This window comes from Aphelocoma coerulescens, assembly GCF_041296385.1.
Source record: "Aphelocoma coerulescens isolate FSJ_1873_10779 chromosome W unlocalized genomic scaffold, UR_Acoe_1.0 ChrW_unloc_scaf_1, whole genome shotgun sequence".
NCBI classification, from domain to species: Eukaryota; Metazoa; Chordata; class Aves; order Passeriformes; family Corvidae; genus Aphelocoma; species Aphelocoma coerulescens.
This window is the reverse complement of record NW_027184080.1, coordinates 222,677-237,430: the sequence shown is the minus strand read 5'-3', so window position 1 is coordinate 237,430 and position 14,754 is coordinate 222,677.

Below are 14,754 nucleotides of genomic sequence, written 5' to 3'. Positions count from 1 at the left end.
GTGGAAAGCTGCAGTATGGAGCCCCACACGGCAAGTTGCACAAGCTACCGAGGGACAAGGTGGATCGAGTCAGGTTGCAGAGCTTAAAGCCGTCCAGCTGGCTTTGGATATTGCTGAACGAGAGAAGTGGCCGAGGCTCTATGTCTACACCGACTCGTGGATGGTAGCTAATGCTCTGTGGGGATGGCTGGTTCGCTGGAGAAAAGCCAACTGGCAGCGCAGAGGGAAACCCATCTGGGCCGCTGAGATTTGGCAGGACGTCGCCGCCCGAGTAGAGAAGCTGACCGTGAAGGTTCGACACGTGGATGCGCACGTACCCAAGAGTCGGGCTAATGAAGAACATCGCAACAACGAGCAGGTGGACGGAGCTGCCAAGTTGAAAGTATCACAGGTGGATCTGGACTGGCAGCACAAGGGAGGATTATTCCTAGCTCGTTGGGCCCATGATGCCTCTGGTCATCAGGGGAGAGATGCAACATACCAATGGGCCCGTGACCGAGGGGTGGGCCTTACCATGGACAGCATCTCACAGGTCATCCACAGCTGTGAGACCTGTGCTGCAATCAAACAGGCCAAGCGGGTGAAGCCTCTGTGGTACGGTGGACGATGGTCAAAGTACAGGTATGGGGAAGCCTGGCAAGTTGATTACATCACCCTTCCCCAAACTCGCCAAGGCAAGCGCTACGTGTTGACCATGGTTGAAGCAACCACTGGATGGCTGGAGACCTACCCTGTGCCTCATGCTACAGCCCGGAACACCATCTTGGGCCTGGAAAAGCAAGTCCTGTGGAGACATGGCACCCCCGACAGGATCGAGTCAGACAACGGGACTCATTTTAAGAACAGCCTCATCAACACCTGGGCCAGAGAACACGGTATCGAATGGATATATCACATTCCTTATCATGCACCAGCTGCCGGAAAAGTTGAACGCTGCAATGGACTACTTAAAACCACCCTAAAGGCACTTGGTGGGGGGACCTTCAAAAATTGGGAAGTGAACTTAGCGAAGGCTACCTGGATGGTCAATACCCGAGGGTCCATCAATCGAGCTGGTCCTGCCGAGTCCGAACCCTTGCACACAGTGGATGGAGATAGAGTCCCTGTGGTACACCTGAGAGGTATTTTAGGAAAGACTGTTTGGATTAATCCCACCTCAGGCAAAGGCAAACCCATCCGTGGGATTGTCTTTGCTCAAGGACCTGGTTGCACTTGGTGGGTAATGCAAAAAGATGGGGAAACCCGTTGTGTACCACAGGGAGACCTAATCTTAGGTGAGAACGGTGTGTAGGGTTTCATTGTATATATATATATATATATGTATGTATGTGTGTTTAGAGTTTAAGAAGGTATTGATTTGGGATGCTGTAGATGGTAATAGAATACGGGGTGGATAATGTCCTGGGTTGAGGTGTATTCTATTACCATCCTCATGAGCTGTTGAAATCAGGTGGGGCAGTGTTTCCTTGCCTCCTCCCCCCAGACTATCTTTCTGTTAATGGCCCATCATTGTCCTGCCCATGACTCAGAGATAACTCCCTCCGGACTATCTTCTGTTAACGAGCCTAATCAACACTTGGCCTCATGACTCATTACCCCATTGTGAGATGCTCCACCCAGAGGGAGGAACCAAGCATCCCATTGTGGATATAATCTGGGACTCTGAGCACCAAAGACACTGGCTCCACTGGATTTCCAGAGGACAGGAGCTACACAGCCACCGCTGGACTTTCTGAGGAAGAGCAGACCCCTTCTACTACAGGATCACCACTTCAGAGGACTGCAGCCACCACTCCACCAGACTGCTACCACTACCCTGCCTAATAGGGACTCAGGTCGTATCTTGACTCTGTCAGTGTTTTCTTTTACTTTCTTTTCCTTTTCTTTAATTTCCATTAAATGGTTATTCTGACTTGGTGCCTCTCACTGGTTTGTTTTCAAACTAGTACATAATTTGGCGCCCAACGTGCGGCCTACCCTGAGAGAAAGTCAGAATTCCAATCTTGTATTAACAGAAACCTATTCACCATGGTGCTCAGCTTGTCTGCATGGGTTCTGTATCTTGCTCTCTATAGTTTTCCTCACATGGGGAACTACCTGCCTGTTGTGTTACTCCTGTTAAAACCAGGGACTGGTATGAGAATTGCTTTATTGGTTTATTATGTCTATAGCATAATAACCTGCGAGGCGATGAATACCATTCGGAATATATACTCAATTTTGTTTGGCTGTCCTAGTCTGGGCTCCTATGTCTGGGATCTCTTCAACAATCGCACCCAGCCCCTGGTGGGAGGAGTAGAGAGTGGTTTCCTCCAGCCGTTCAGGCCAGGCACAGCAGTTTTTGAAAATATTGAGTTCCCTCTGGATGTTAAGGATGGTATAATCTTCTTGTCAGTTCTATTCTCTTTTTTCTCTATGGCCTGCATTGTGTACACCATGCTTAGAAACAGAACGCTACTTAGTGTGGTGCAACGTCTGCTTGAGGAGGAGGTAAAAAGGAGCAAAGCAGCAAATACCATGTCTACACAGACTGCCACACAGAAAGGAAGCAAAAGCAAAGCAACAGGGTCCATCTCTACGCAGACTGACACAGAGGAGAAAGAAACCAAATGCAAAACAACAGCATCCATCTCTACACAGGCTATCACAGAGGAGAAAGGAACCAAAAACAAAACAACAGCGTCCATGACTACGCAGACTGACTCAGAGGAGAAAGGAACCAAAAGCACTGTCAGCGTCCCCATGCAAACTGTCACTGAACCAGAACAGCCCAAACCGATTGCAGTTGCCCCCGTGCAGAAGAAGAAATCAAAAAGCAAGTCAGTCCGCATAGTGACTGATGAGGATGCAGCAGGACCTTCACATCCAGCAGAAGAGGCAGAGCCAGAGATCATCACTCGGTCCCTATCCCTGGGTGAGCTGCGTGACCTGCGGAGGGAATTCACGTGCCAGACGAACGAGTCCGTCCTGACCTGGCTGCTCCGCTTCTGGGACGCTGCAGCCAATGACACCATTCTGGACGGAAGTGAGGCCAGGCAGCTGGGATCTCTGTCCCGGGATGTGGTCATTGACCAGGGGATCGGGAGAACCCAAGAAACTCTCAGCCTCTGGCGGCGACTGCTTACAAGTGTCAGGGACAGGTACCTTTGTAAAGAAGACCTCCAGGTGCACCAAGGGAAATGGAGCACAATGGAACAAGGTATCCGGTGCCTGAGGGAATTGGCTGTGCTGGAGATCATTTTCTCAGAAGACGAGAGATTTCCTAAGAGCCCAGATGGTGTCCAGTGCACGTCACAGATGTGGTTGAGGTTCGCACGCCTTGGACCAGAGATATACTCCCGTTACCTGGCAACGCTGCAATGGAGGGAAGGTGAGGACAGGGTGGGCGTCTTGGTGAACAAACTGAGGATTTACGAGGACACCGTCACAGCCCCGTTTCGCACCCATGTCTCATCAGTGGAAACAAGTCTTTCAGCTGAGCAAGTCCGGAGTTTGATTGAAGAAGGCCATCAGAAATTGAAAAAGGAACTTAAGGAAGAGATTTACCAGATCTCGCCAGAACCAACAAGAGTCTCTGCCATTAGGAGCCGGCGTCCCCCAACCAGGGAGAGAGGATACACCCCACGAGGTAATCTCTGGTTTTTCCTTCAGGAACATGGAGAAGACATGAGTAAGTGGCATGGAAAACCCACCTCCTCCTTAGCAGCCAGGGTACGTGAACTAAAAAGAGGGACAACTACCACAAGAAGCGCATCTAGAGTCAACATTGCTCCGGTCTCTCGCACACAGAACTCCAGACGATACCAGAATGATAGCATGACTGATCCCCTTGAAGGGACCTCAGGAACATATTCACCGTAAGGGAGTACCATGCACCAGAACCAGGAATAGAGGGGCCCTGCCTCTAGCCAGGTAGAGGAAAGGGATAATCGGGTCCTTTGGACTGTGTGGGTCCGATGGCCTGGCACAGCTGACCCACAAAAATACACGGCTTTGGTTGACACAGGCGCTCAATGTACTCGGATGCCATCAAGGTATGTGGGAGCAGAACCCATTTCTATTTGTGGGGTGACAGGAGGATCCCAGCAGCGGACTGTACTGGAAGCTGAAGTGAGTTTAACTGGGAACGAGTGGCAGAAACACCCCATCGTGACTGGCCCGGAGGCCCCGTGCATTCTCGGCATAGACAATCTCAGAAATGGATATTTCAAGGACCCAAAAGGACATCGTTGGGCTTTTGGGATAGCTGCCGTGGAGACAGAAGATATCAGACAACTGAGTACATTGCCTGGCCTCTCAGATGACCCGTCTGCCGTGGGACTGCTAAGAGTTGAAGAACAACAGGCACCAATCGCCACAGCAACCGTACACCGTCGGCAATACCGCACCGACAGAGACTCTGTGGTTCCCGTCCATGAGATGATTCGTAAACTGGAGAGCCAAGGGGTGGTCAGCAAGGCCCATTCGCCTTTCAACAGCCCTATATGGCCAGTGCGTAAGTCCAACGGAGAATGGAGACTGACGGTGGATTACCGTGGCCTGAATGAAGTCACACCACCATTGAGTGCTGCTGTGCCGGACATGTTGGAACTTCAGTACGAGCTGGAGTCCAAAGCAGCGAAGTGGTACTCCACTATTGACATTGCCAACGCCTTCTTCTCCATTCCTTTGGCAGCAGAATGCAGGCCCCAGTTTGCTTTCACTTGGAGGGGTGTGCAATACACCTGGAACCGACTGCCCCAGGGGTGGAAGCACAGTCCCACCATTTGCCACGGACTGATCCAGACTGCACTGGAAAAGGGTGAGGCCCCAGAACATCTGCAATACATCGACGACATCATCGTGTGGGGAAACACAGCAAAGGAAGTATTTGAGAAAGGAGAGAAAATCATCCAGATTCTCCTGGAAGCTGGCTTTGCCATCAAAAGGAGCCAAGTCAAGGGACCTGCCCAAGAGATCCAGTTCCTGGGAGTAAAGTGGCAAGATGGACGACGTCAGATTCCCACCGAGGTCGTCAACAAGATCACTGCGATGTCTCCACCGACCAGCAAGAAGGAAACACAAGCTTTCCTAGGCGCCATAGGTTTTTGGAGAATGCACATTCCTGAGTACAGCCAGATTGTGAGCCCTCTCTACCTGGTTACCCGAAAGAAGAACGATTTCCACTGGGGCCCTGAACAGCAGCAAGCCTTCGCCCAGATCAAACAGGAAATCGCTCATGCGGTAGCCCTTGGCCCAGTCAGGACAGGACCAGAGGTGAAGAACGTGCTCTACTCTGCAGCCGGGAGCCATGGTCTGTCCTGGAGCCTCTGGCAGAAGGTGCCTGGTGAGACTCGTGGCCGACCACTGGGATTCTGGAGCCGAAGCTACAGAGGATCGGAAGCCAACTACACTCCCACAGAGAAGGAAATCTTGGCCGCCTATGAAGGAGTCCAAGCTGCCTCAGAGGTAATCGGCACAGAGGCACAACTCCTCCTGGCACCCCGACTACCAGTGCTGGGGTGGATGTTCAAGGGAAAGGTTCCTTCCAGGCATCACGCCACCGACACCACATGGAGCAAATGGATTGCTCTCATCACACAGCGTGCCCGTATTGGAAACCCGACTCGCCCTGGGATTCTGGAAATTATAACAAACTGGCCTGAAGGTGAGACTTTTGGATTATCTTCTGAAGAAGAGGAAGAGCAAGTGACTCGTGCTGAGGAAGCCCCACCATATAATGAGCTACCGGAGACTGAAAGACATTATGCCCTCTTCACTGATGGTTCCTGCCGAATTGTAGGCACTAACAGGAAGTGGAAAGCTGCAGTATGGAGCCCCACACGGCAAGTTGCACAAGCTACCGAGGGACAAGGTGGATCGAGTCAGGTTGCAGAGCTTAAAGCCGTCCAGCTGGCTTTGGATATTGCTGAACGAGAGAAGTGGCCGAGGCTCTATGTCTACACCGACTCGTGGATGGTAGCTAATGCTCTGTGGGGATGGCTGGTTCGCTGGAGAAAAGCCAACTGGCAGCGCAGAGGGAAACCCATCTGGGCCGCTGAGATTTGGCAGGACGTCGCCGCCCGAGTAGAGAAGCTGACCGTGAAGGTTCGACACGTGGATGCGCACGTACCCAAGAGTCGGGCTAATGAAGAACATCGCAACAACGAGCAGGTGGACGGAGCTGCCAAGTTGAAAGTATCACAGGTGGATCTGGACTGGCAGCACAAGGGAGGATTATTCCTAGCTCGTTGGGCCCATGATGCCTCTGGTCATCAGGGGAGAGATGCAACATACCAATGGGCCCGTGACCGAGGGGTGGGCCTTACCATGGACAGCATCTCACAGGTCATCCACAGCTGTGAGACCTGTGCTGCAATCAAACAGGCCAAGCGGGTGAAGCCTCTGTGGTACGGTGGACGATGGTCAAAGTACAGGTATGGGGAAGCCTGGCAAGTTGATTACATCACCCTTCCCCAAACTCGCCAAGGCAAGCGCTACGTGTTGACCATGGTTGAAGCAACCACTGGATGGCTGGAGACCTACCCTGTGCCTCATGCTACAGCCCGGAACACCATCTTGGGCCTGGAAAAGCAAGTCCTGTGGAGACATGGCACCCCCGACAGGATCGAGTCAGACAACGGGACTCATTTTAAGAACAGCCTCATCAACACCTGGGCCAGAGAACACGGTATCGAATGGATATATCACATTCCTTATCATGCACCAGCTGCCGGAAAAGTTGAACGCTGCAATGGACTACTTAAAACCACCCTAAAGGCACTTGGTGGGGGGACCTTCAAAAATTGGGAAGTGAACTTAGCGAAGGCTACCTGGATGGTCAATACCCGAGGGTCCATCAATCGAGCTGGTCCTGCCGAGTCCGAACCCTTGCACACAGTGGATGGAGATAGAGTCCCTGTGGTACACCTGAGAGGTATTTTAGGAAAGACTGTTTGGATTAATCCCACCTCAGGCAAAGGCAAACCCATCCGTGGGATTGTCTTTGCTCAAGGACCTGGTTGCACTTGGTGGGTAATGCAAAAAGATGGGGAAACCCGTTGTGTACCACAGGGAGACCTAATCTTAGGTGAGAACGGTGTGTAGGGTTTCATTGTATATATATATATATATATGTATGTATGTGTGTTTAGAGTTTAAGAAGGTATTGATTTGGGATGCTGTAGATGGTAATAGAATACGGGGTGGATAATGTCCTGGGTTGAGGTGTATTCTATTACCATCCTCATGAGCTGTTGAAATCAGGTGGGGCAGTGTTTCCTTGCCTCCTCCCCCCAGACTATCTTTCTGTTAATGGCCCATCATTGTCCTGCCCATGACTCAGAGATAACTCCCTCCGGACTATCTTCTGTTAACGAGCCTAATCAACACTTGGCCTCATGACTCATTACCCCATTGTGAGATGCTCCACCCAGAGGGAGGAACCAAGCATCCCATTGTGGATATAATCTGGGACTCTGAGCACCAAAGACACTGGCTCCACTGGATTTCCAGAGGACAGGAGCTACACAGCCACCGCTGGACTTTCTGAGGAAGAGCAGACCCCTTCTACTACAGGATCACCACTTCAGAGGACTGCAGCCACCACTCCACCAGACTGCTACCACTACCCTGCCTAATAGGGACTCAGGTCGTATCTTGACTCTGTCAGTGTTTTCTTTTACTTTCTTTTCCTTTTCTTTAATTTCCATTAAATGGTTATTCTGACTTGGTGCCTCTCACTGGTTTGTTTTCAAACTAGTACATAATTTGGCGCCCAACGTGCGGCCTACCCTGCGAAAAAAGTCAGAATTCCAATCTTGTATTAACAGAAACCTATTCACCATGGTGCTCAGCTTGTCTGCATGGGTTCTGTATCTTGCTCTCTATAGTTTTCCTCACATGGGGAACTACCTGCCTGTTGTGTTACTCCTGTTAAAACCAGGGACTGGTATGAGAATTGCTTTATTGGTTTATTATGTCTATAGCATAATAACCTGCGAGGCGATGAATACCATTCGGAATATATACTCAATTTTGTTTGGCTGTCCTAGTCTGGGCTCCTATGTCTGGGATCTCTTCAACAATCGCACCCAGCCCCTGGTGGGAGGAGTAGAGAGTGGTTTCCTCCAGCCGTTCAGGCCAGGCACAGCAGTTTTTGAAAATATTGAGTTCCCTCTGGATGTTAAGGATGGTATAATCTTCTTGTCAGTTCTATTCTCTTTTTTCTCTATGGCCTGCATTGTGTACACCATGCTTAGAAACAGAACGCTACTTAGTGTGGTGCAACGTCTGCTTGAGGAGGAGGTAAAAAGGAGCAAAGCAGCAAATACCATGTCTACACAGACTGCCACACAGAAAGGAAGCAAAAGCAAAGCAACAGGGTCCATCTCTACGCAGACTGACACAGAGGAGAAAGAAACCAAATGCAAAACAACAGCATCCATCTCTACACAGGCTATCACAGAGGAGAAAGGAACCAAAAACAAAACAACAGCGTCCATGACTACGCAGACTGACTCAGAGGAGAAAGGAACCAAAAGCACTGTCAGCGTCCCCATGCAAACTGTCACTGAACCAGAACAGCCCAAACCGATTGCAGTTGCCCCCGTGCAGAAGAAGAAATCAAAAAGCAAGTCAGTCCGCATAGTGACTGATGAGGATGCAGCAGGACCTTCACATCCAGCAGAAGAGGCAGAGCCAGAGATCATCACTCGGTCCCTATCCCTGGGTGAGCTGCGTGACCTGCGGAGGGAATTCACGTGCCAGACGAACGAGTCCGTCCTGACCTGGCTGCTCCGCTTCTGGGACGCTGCAGCCAATGACACCATTCTGGACGGAAGTGAGGCCAGGCAGCTGGGATCTCTGTCCCGGGATGTGGTCATTGACCAGGGGATCGGGAGAACCCAAGAAACTCTCAGCCTCTGGCGGCGACTGCTTACAAGTGTCAGGGACAGGTACCTTTGTAAAGAAGACCTCCAGGTGCACCAAGGGAAATGGAGCACAATGGAACAAGGTATCCGGTGCCTGAGGGAATTGGCTGTGCTGGAGATCATTTTCTCAGAAGACGAGAGATTTCCTAAGAGCCCAGATGGTGTCCAGTGCACGTCACAGATGTGGTTGAGGTTCGCACGCCTTGGACCAGAGATATACTCCCGTTACCTGGCAACGCTGCAATGGAGGGAAGGTGAGGACAGGGTGGGCGTCTTGGTGAACAAACTGAGGATTTACGAGGACACCGTCACAGCCCCGTTTCGCACCCATGTCTCATCAGTGGAAACAAGTCTTTCAGCTGAGCAAGTCCGGAGTTTGATTGAAGAAGGCCATCAGAAATTGAAAAAGGAACTTAAGGAAGAGATTTACCAGATCTCGCCAGAACCAACAAGAGTCTCTGCCATTAGGAGCCGGCGTCCCCCAACCAGGGAGAGAGGATACACCCCACGAGGTAATCTCTGGTTTTTCCTTCAGGAACATGGAGAAGACATGAGTAAGTGGCATGGAAAACCCACCTCCTCCTTAGCAGCCAGGGTACGTGAACTAAAAAGAGGGACAACTACCACAAGAAGCGCATCTAGAGTCAACATTGCTCCGGTCTCTCGCACACAGAACTCCAGACGATACCAGAATGATAGCATGACTGATCCCCTTGAAGGGACCTCAGGAACATATTCACCGTAAGGGAGTACCATGCACCAGAACCAGGAATAGAGGGGCCCTGCCTCTAGCCAGGTAGAGGAAAGGGATAATCGGGTCCTTTGGACTGTGTGGGTCCGATGGCCTGGCACAGCTGACCCACAAAAATACACGGCTTTGGTTGACACAGGCGCTCAATGTACTCGGATGCCATCAAGGTATGTGGGAGCAGAACCCATTTCTATTTGTGGGGTGACAGGAGGATCCCAGCAGCGGACTGTACTGGAAGCTGAAGTGAGTTTAACTGGGAACGAGTGGCAGAAACACCCCATCGTGACTGGCCCGGAGGCCCCGTGCATTCTCGGCATAGACAATCTCAGAAATGGATATTTCAAGGACCCAAAAGGACATCGTTGGGCTTTTGGGATAGCTGCCGTGGAGACAGAAGATATCAGACAACTGAGTACATTGCCTGGCCTCTCAGATGACCCGTCTGCCGTGGGACTGCTAAGAGTTGAAGAACAACAGGCACCAATCGCCACAGCAACCGTACACCGTCGGCAATACCGCACCGACAGAGACTCTGTGGTTCCCGTCCATGAGATGATTCGTAAACTGGAGAGCCAAGGGGTGGTCAGCAAGGCCCATTCGCCTTTCAACAGCCCTATATGGCCAGTGCGTAAGTCCAACGGAGAATGGAGACTGACGGTGGATTACCGTGGCCTGAATGAAGTCACACCACCATTGAGTGCTGCTGTGCCGGACATGTTGGAACTTCAGTACGAGCTGGAGTCCAAAGCAGCGAAGTGGTACTCCACTATTGACATTGCCAACGCCTTCTTCTCCATTCCTTTGGCAGCAGAATGCAGGCCCCAGTTTGCTTTCACTTGGAGGGGTGTGCAATACACCTGGAACCGACTGCCCCAGGGGTGGAAGCACAGTCCCACCATTTGCCACGGACTGATCCAGACTGCACTGGAAAAGGGTGAGGCCCCAGAACATCTGCAATACATCGACGACATCATCGTGTGGGGAAACACAGCAAAGGAAGTATTTGAGAAAGGAGAGAAAATCATCCAGATTCTCCTGGAAGCTGGCTTTGCCATCAAAAGGAGCCAAGTCAAGGGACCTGCCCAAGAGATCCAGTTCCTGGGAGTAAAGTGGCAAGATGGACGACGTCAGATTCCCACCGAGGTCGTCAACAAGATCACTGCGATGTCTCCACCGACCAGCAAGAAGGAAACACAAGCTTTCCTAGGCGCCATAGGTTTTTGGAGAATGCACATTCCTGAGTACAGCCAGATTGTGAGCCCTCTCTACCTGGTTACCCGAAAGAAGAACGATTTCCACTGGGGCCCTGAACAGCAGCAAGCCTTCGCCCAGATCAAACAGGAAATCGCTCATGCGGTAGCCCTTGGCCCAGTCAGGACAGGACCAGAGGTGAAGAACGTGCTCTACTCTGCAGCCGGGAGCCATGGTCTGTCCTGGAGCCTCTGGCAGAAGGTGCCTGGTGAGACTCGTGGCCGACCACTGGGATTCTGGAGCCGAAGCTACAGAGGATCGGAAGCCAACTACACTCCCACAGAGAAGGAAATCTTGGCCGCCTATGAAGGAGTCCAAGCTGCCTCAGAGGTAATCGGCACAGAGGCACAACTCCTCCTGGCACCCCGACTACCAGTGCTGGGGTGGATGTTCAAGGGAAAGGTTCCTTCCAGGCATCACGCCACCGACACCACATGGAGCAAATGGATTGCTCTCATCACACAGCGTGCCCGTATTGGAAACCCGACTCGCCCTGGGATTCTGGAAATTATAACAAACTGGCCTGAAGGTGAGACTTTTGGATTATCTTCTGAAGAAGAGGAAGAGCAAGTGACTCGTGCTGAGGAAGCCCCACCATATAATGAGCTACCGGAGACTGAAAGACATTATGCCCTCTTCACTGATGGTTCCTGCCGAATTGTAGGCACTAACAGGAAGTGGAAAGCTGCAGTATGGAGCCCCACACGGCAAGTTGCACAAGCTACCGAGGGACAAGGTGGATCGAGTCAGGTTGCAGAGCTTAAAGCCGTCCAGCTGGCTTTGGATATTGCTGAACGAGAGAAGTGGCCGAGGCTCTATGTCTACACCGACTCGTGGATGGTAGCTAATGCTCTGTGGGGATGGCTGGTTCGCTGGAGAAAAGCCAACTGGCAGCGCAGAGGGAAACCCATCTGGGCCGCTGAGATTTGGCAGGACGTCGCCGCCCGAGTAGAGAAGCTGACCGTGAAGGTTCGACACGTGGATGCGCACGTACCCAAGAGTCGGGCTAATGAAGAACATCGCAACAACGAGCAGGTGGACGGAGCTGCCAAGTTGAAAGTATCACAGGTGGATCTGGACTGGCAGCACAAGGGAGGATTATTCCTAGCTCGTTGGGCCCATGATGCCTCTGGTCATCAGGGGAGAGATGCAACATACCAATGGGCCCGTGACCGAGGGGTGGGCCTTACCATGGACAGCATCTCACAGGTCATCCACAGCTGTGAGACCTGTGCTGCAATCAAACAGGCCAAGCGGGTGAAGCCTCTGTGGTACGGTGGACGATGGTCAAAGTACAGGTATGGGGAAGCCTGGCAAGTTGATTACATCACCCTTCCCCAAACTCGCCAAGGCAAGCGCTACGTGTTGACCATGGTTGAAGCAACCACTGGATGGCTGGAGACCTACCCTGTGCCTCATGCTACAGCCCGGAACACCATCTTGGGCCTGGAAAAGCAAGTCCTGTGGAGACATGGCACCCCCGACAGGATCGAGTCAGACAACGGGACTCATTTTAAGAACAGCCTCATCAACACCTGGGCCAGAGAACACGGTATCGAATGGATATATCACATTCCTTATCATGCACCAGCTGCCGGAAAAGTTGAACGCTGCAATGGACTACTTAAAACCACCCTAAAGGCACTTGGTGGGGGGACCTTCAAAAATTGGGAAGTGAACTTAGCGAAGGCTACCTGGATGGTCAATACCCGAGGGTCCATCAATCGAGCTGGTCCTGCCGAGTCCGAACCCTTGCACACAGTGGATGGAGATAGAGTCCCTGTGGTACACCTGAGAGGTATTTTAGGAAAGACTGTTTGGATTAATCCCACCTCAGGCAAAGGCAAACCCATCCGTGGGATTGTCTTTGCTCAAGGACCTGGTTGCACTTGGTGGGTAATGCAAAAAGATGGGGAAACCCGTTGTGTACCACAGGGAGACCTAATCTTAGGTGAGAACGGTGTGTAGGGTTTCATTGTATATATATATATATATATGTATGTATGTGTGTTTAGAGTTTAAGAAGGTATTGATTTGGGATGCTGTAGATGGTAATAGAATACGGGGTGGATAATGTCCTGGGTTGAGGTGTATTCTATTACCATCCTCATGAGCTGTTGAAATCAGGTGGGGCAGTGTTTCCTTGCCTCCTCCCCCCAGACTATCTTTCTGTTAATGGCCCATCATTGTCCTGCCCATGACTCAGAGATAACTCCCTCCGGACTATCTTCTGTTAACGAGCCTAATCAACACTTGGCCTCATGACTCATTACCCCATTGTGAGATGCTCCACCCAGAGGGAGGAACCAAGCATCCCATTGTGGATATAATCTGGGACTCTGAGCACCAAAGACACTGGCTCCACTGGATTTCCAGAGGACAGGAGCTACACAGCCACCGCTGGACTTTCTGAGGAAGAGCAGACCCCTTCTACTACAGGATCACCACTTCAGAGGACTGCAGCCACCACTCCACCAGACTGCTACCACTACCCTGCCTAATAGGGACTCAGGTCGTATCTTGACTCTGTCAGTGTTTTCTTTTACTTTCTTTTCCTTTTCTTTAATTTCCATTAAATGGTTATTCTGACTTGGTGCCTCTCACTGGTTTGTTTTCAAACTAGTACATAATTTGGCGCCCAACGTGCGGCCTACCCTGCGAAAAAAGTCAGAATTCCAATCTTGTATTAACAGAAACCTATTCACCATGGTGCTCAGCTTGTCTGCATGGGTTCTGTATCTTGCTCTCTATAGTTTTCCTCACATGGGGAACTACCTGCCTGTTGTGTTACTCCTGTTAAAACCAGGGACTGGTATGAGAATTGCTTTATTGGTTTATTATGTCTATAGCATAATAACCTGCGAGGCGATGAATACCATTCGGAATATATACTCAATTTTGTTTGGCTGTCCTAGTCTGGGCTCCTATGTCTGGGATCTCTTCAACAATCGCACCCAGCCCCTGGTGGGAGGAGTAGAGAGTGGTTTCCTCCAGCCGTTCAGGCCAGGCACAGCAGTTTTTGAAAATATTGAGTTCCCTCTGGATGTTAAGGATGGTATAATCTTCTTGTCAGTTCTATTCTCTTTTTTCTCTATGGCCTGCATTGTGTACACCATGCTTAGAAACAGAACGCTACTTAGTGTGGTGCAACGTCTGCTTGAGGAGGAGGTAAAAAGGAGCAAAGCAGCAAATACCATGTCTACACAGACTGCCACACAGAAAGGAAGCAAAAGCAAAGCAACAGGGTCCATCTCTACGCAGACTGACACAGAGGAGAAAGAAACCAAATGCAAAACAACAGCATCCATCTCTACACAGGCTATCACAGAGGAGAAAGGAACCAAAAACAAAACAACAGCGTCCATGACTACGCAGACTGACTCAGAGGAGAAAGGAACCAAAAGCACTGTCAGCGTCCCCATGCAAACTGTCACTGAACCAGAACAGCCCAAACCGATTGCAGTTGCCCCCGTGCAGAAGAAGAAATCAAAAAGCAAGTCAGTCCGCATAGTGACTGATGAGGATGCAGCAGGACCTTCACATCCAGCAGAAGAGGCAGAGCCAGAGATCATCACTCGGTCCCTATCCCTGGGTGAGCTGCGTGACCTGCGGAGGGAATTCACGTGCCAGACGAACGAGTCCGTCCTGACCTGGCTGCTCCGCTTCTGGGACGCTGCAGCCAATGACACCATTCTGGACGGAAGTGAGGCCAGGCAGCTGGGATCTCTGTCCCGGGATGTGGTCATTGACCAGGGGATCGGGAGAACCCAAGAAACTCTCAGCCTCTGGCGGCGACTGCTTACAAGTGTCAGGGACAGGTACCTTTGTAAAGAAGACCTC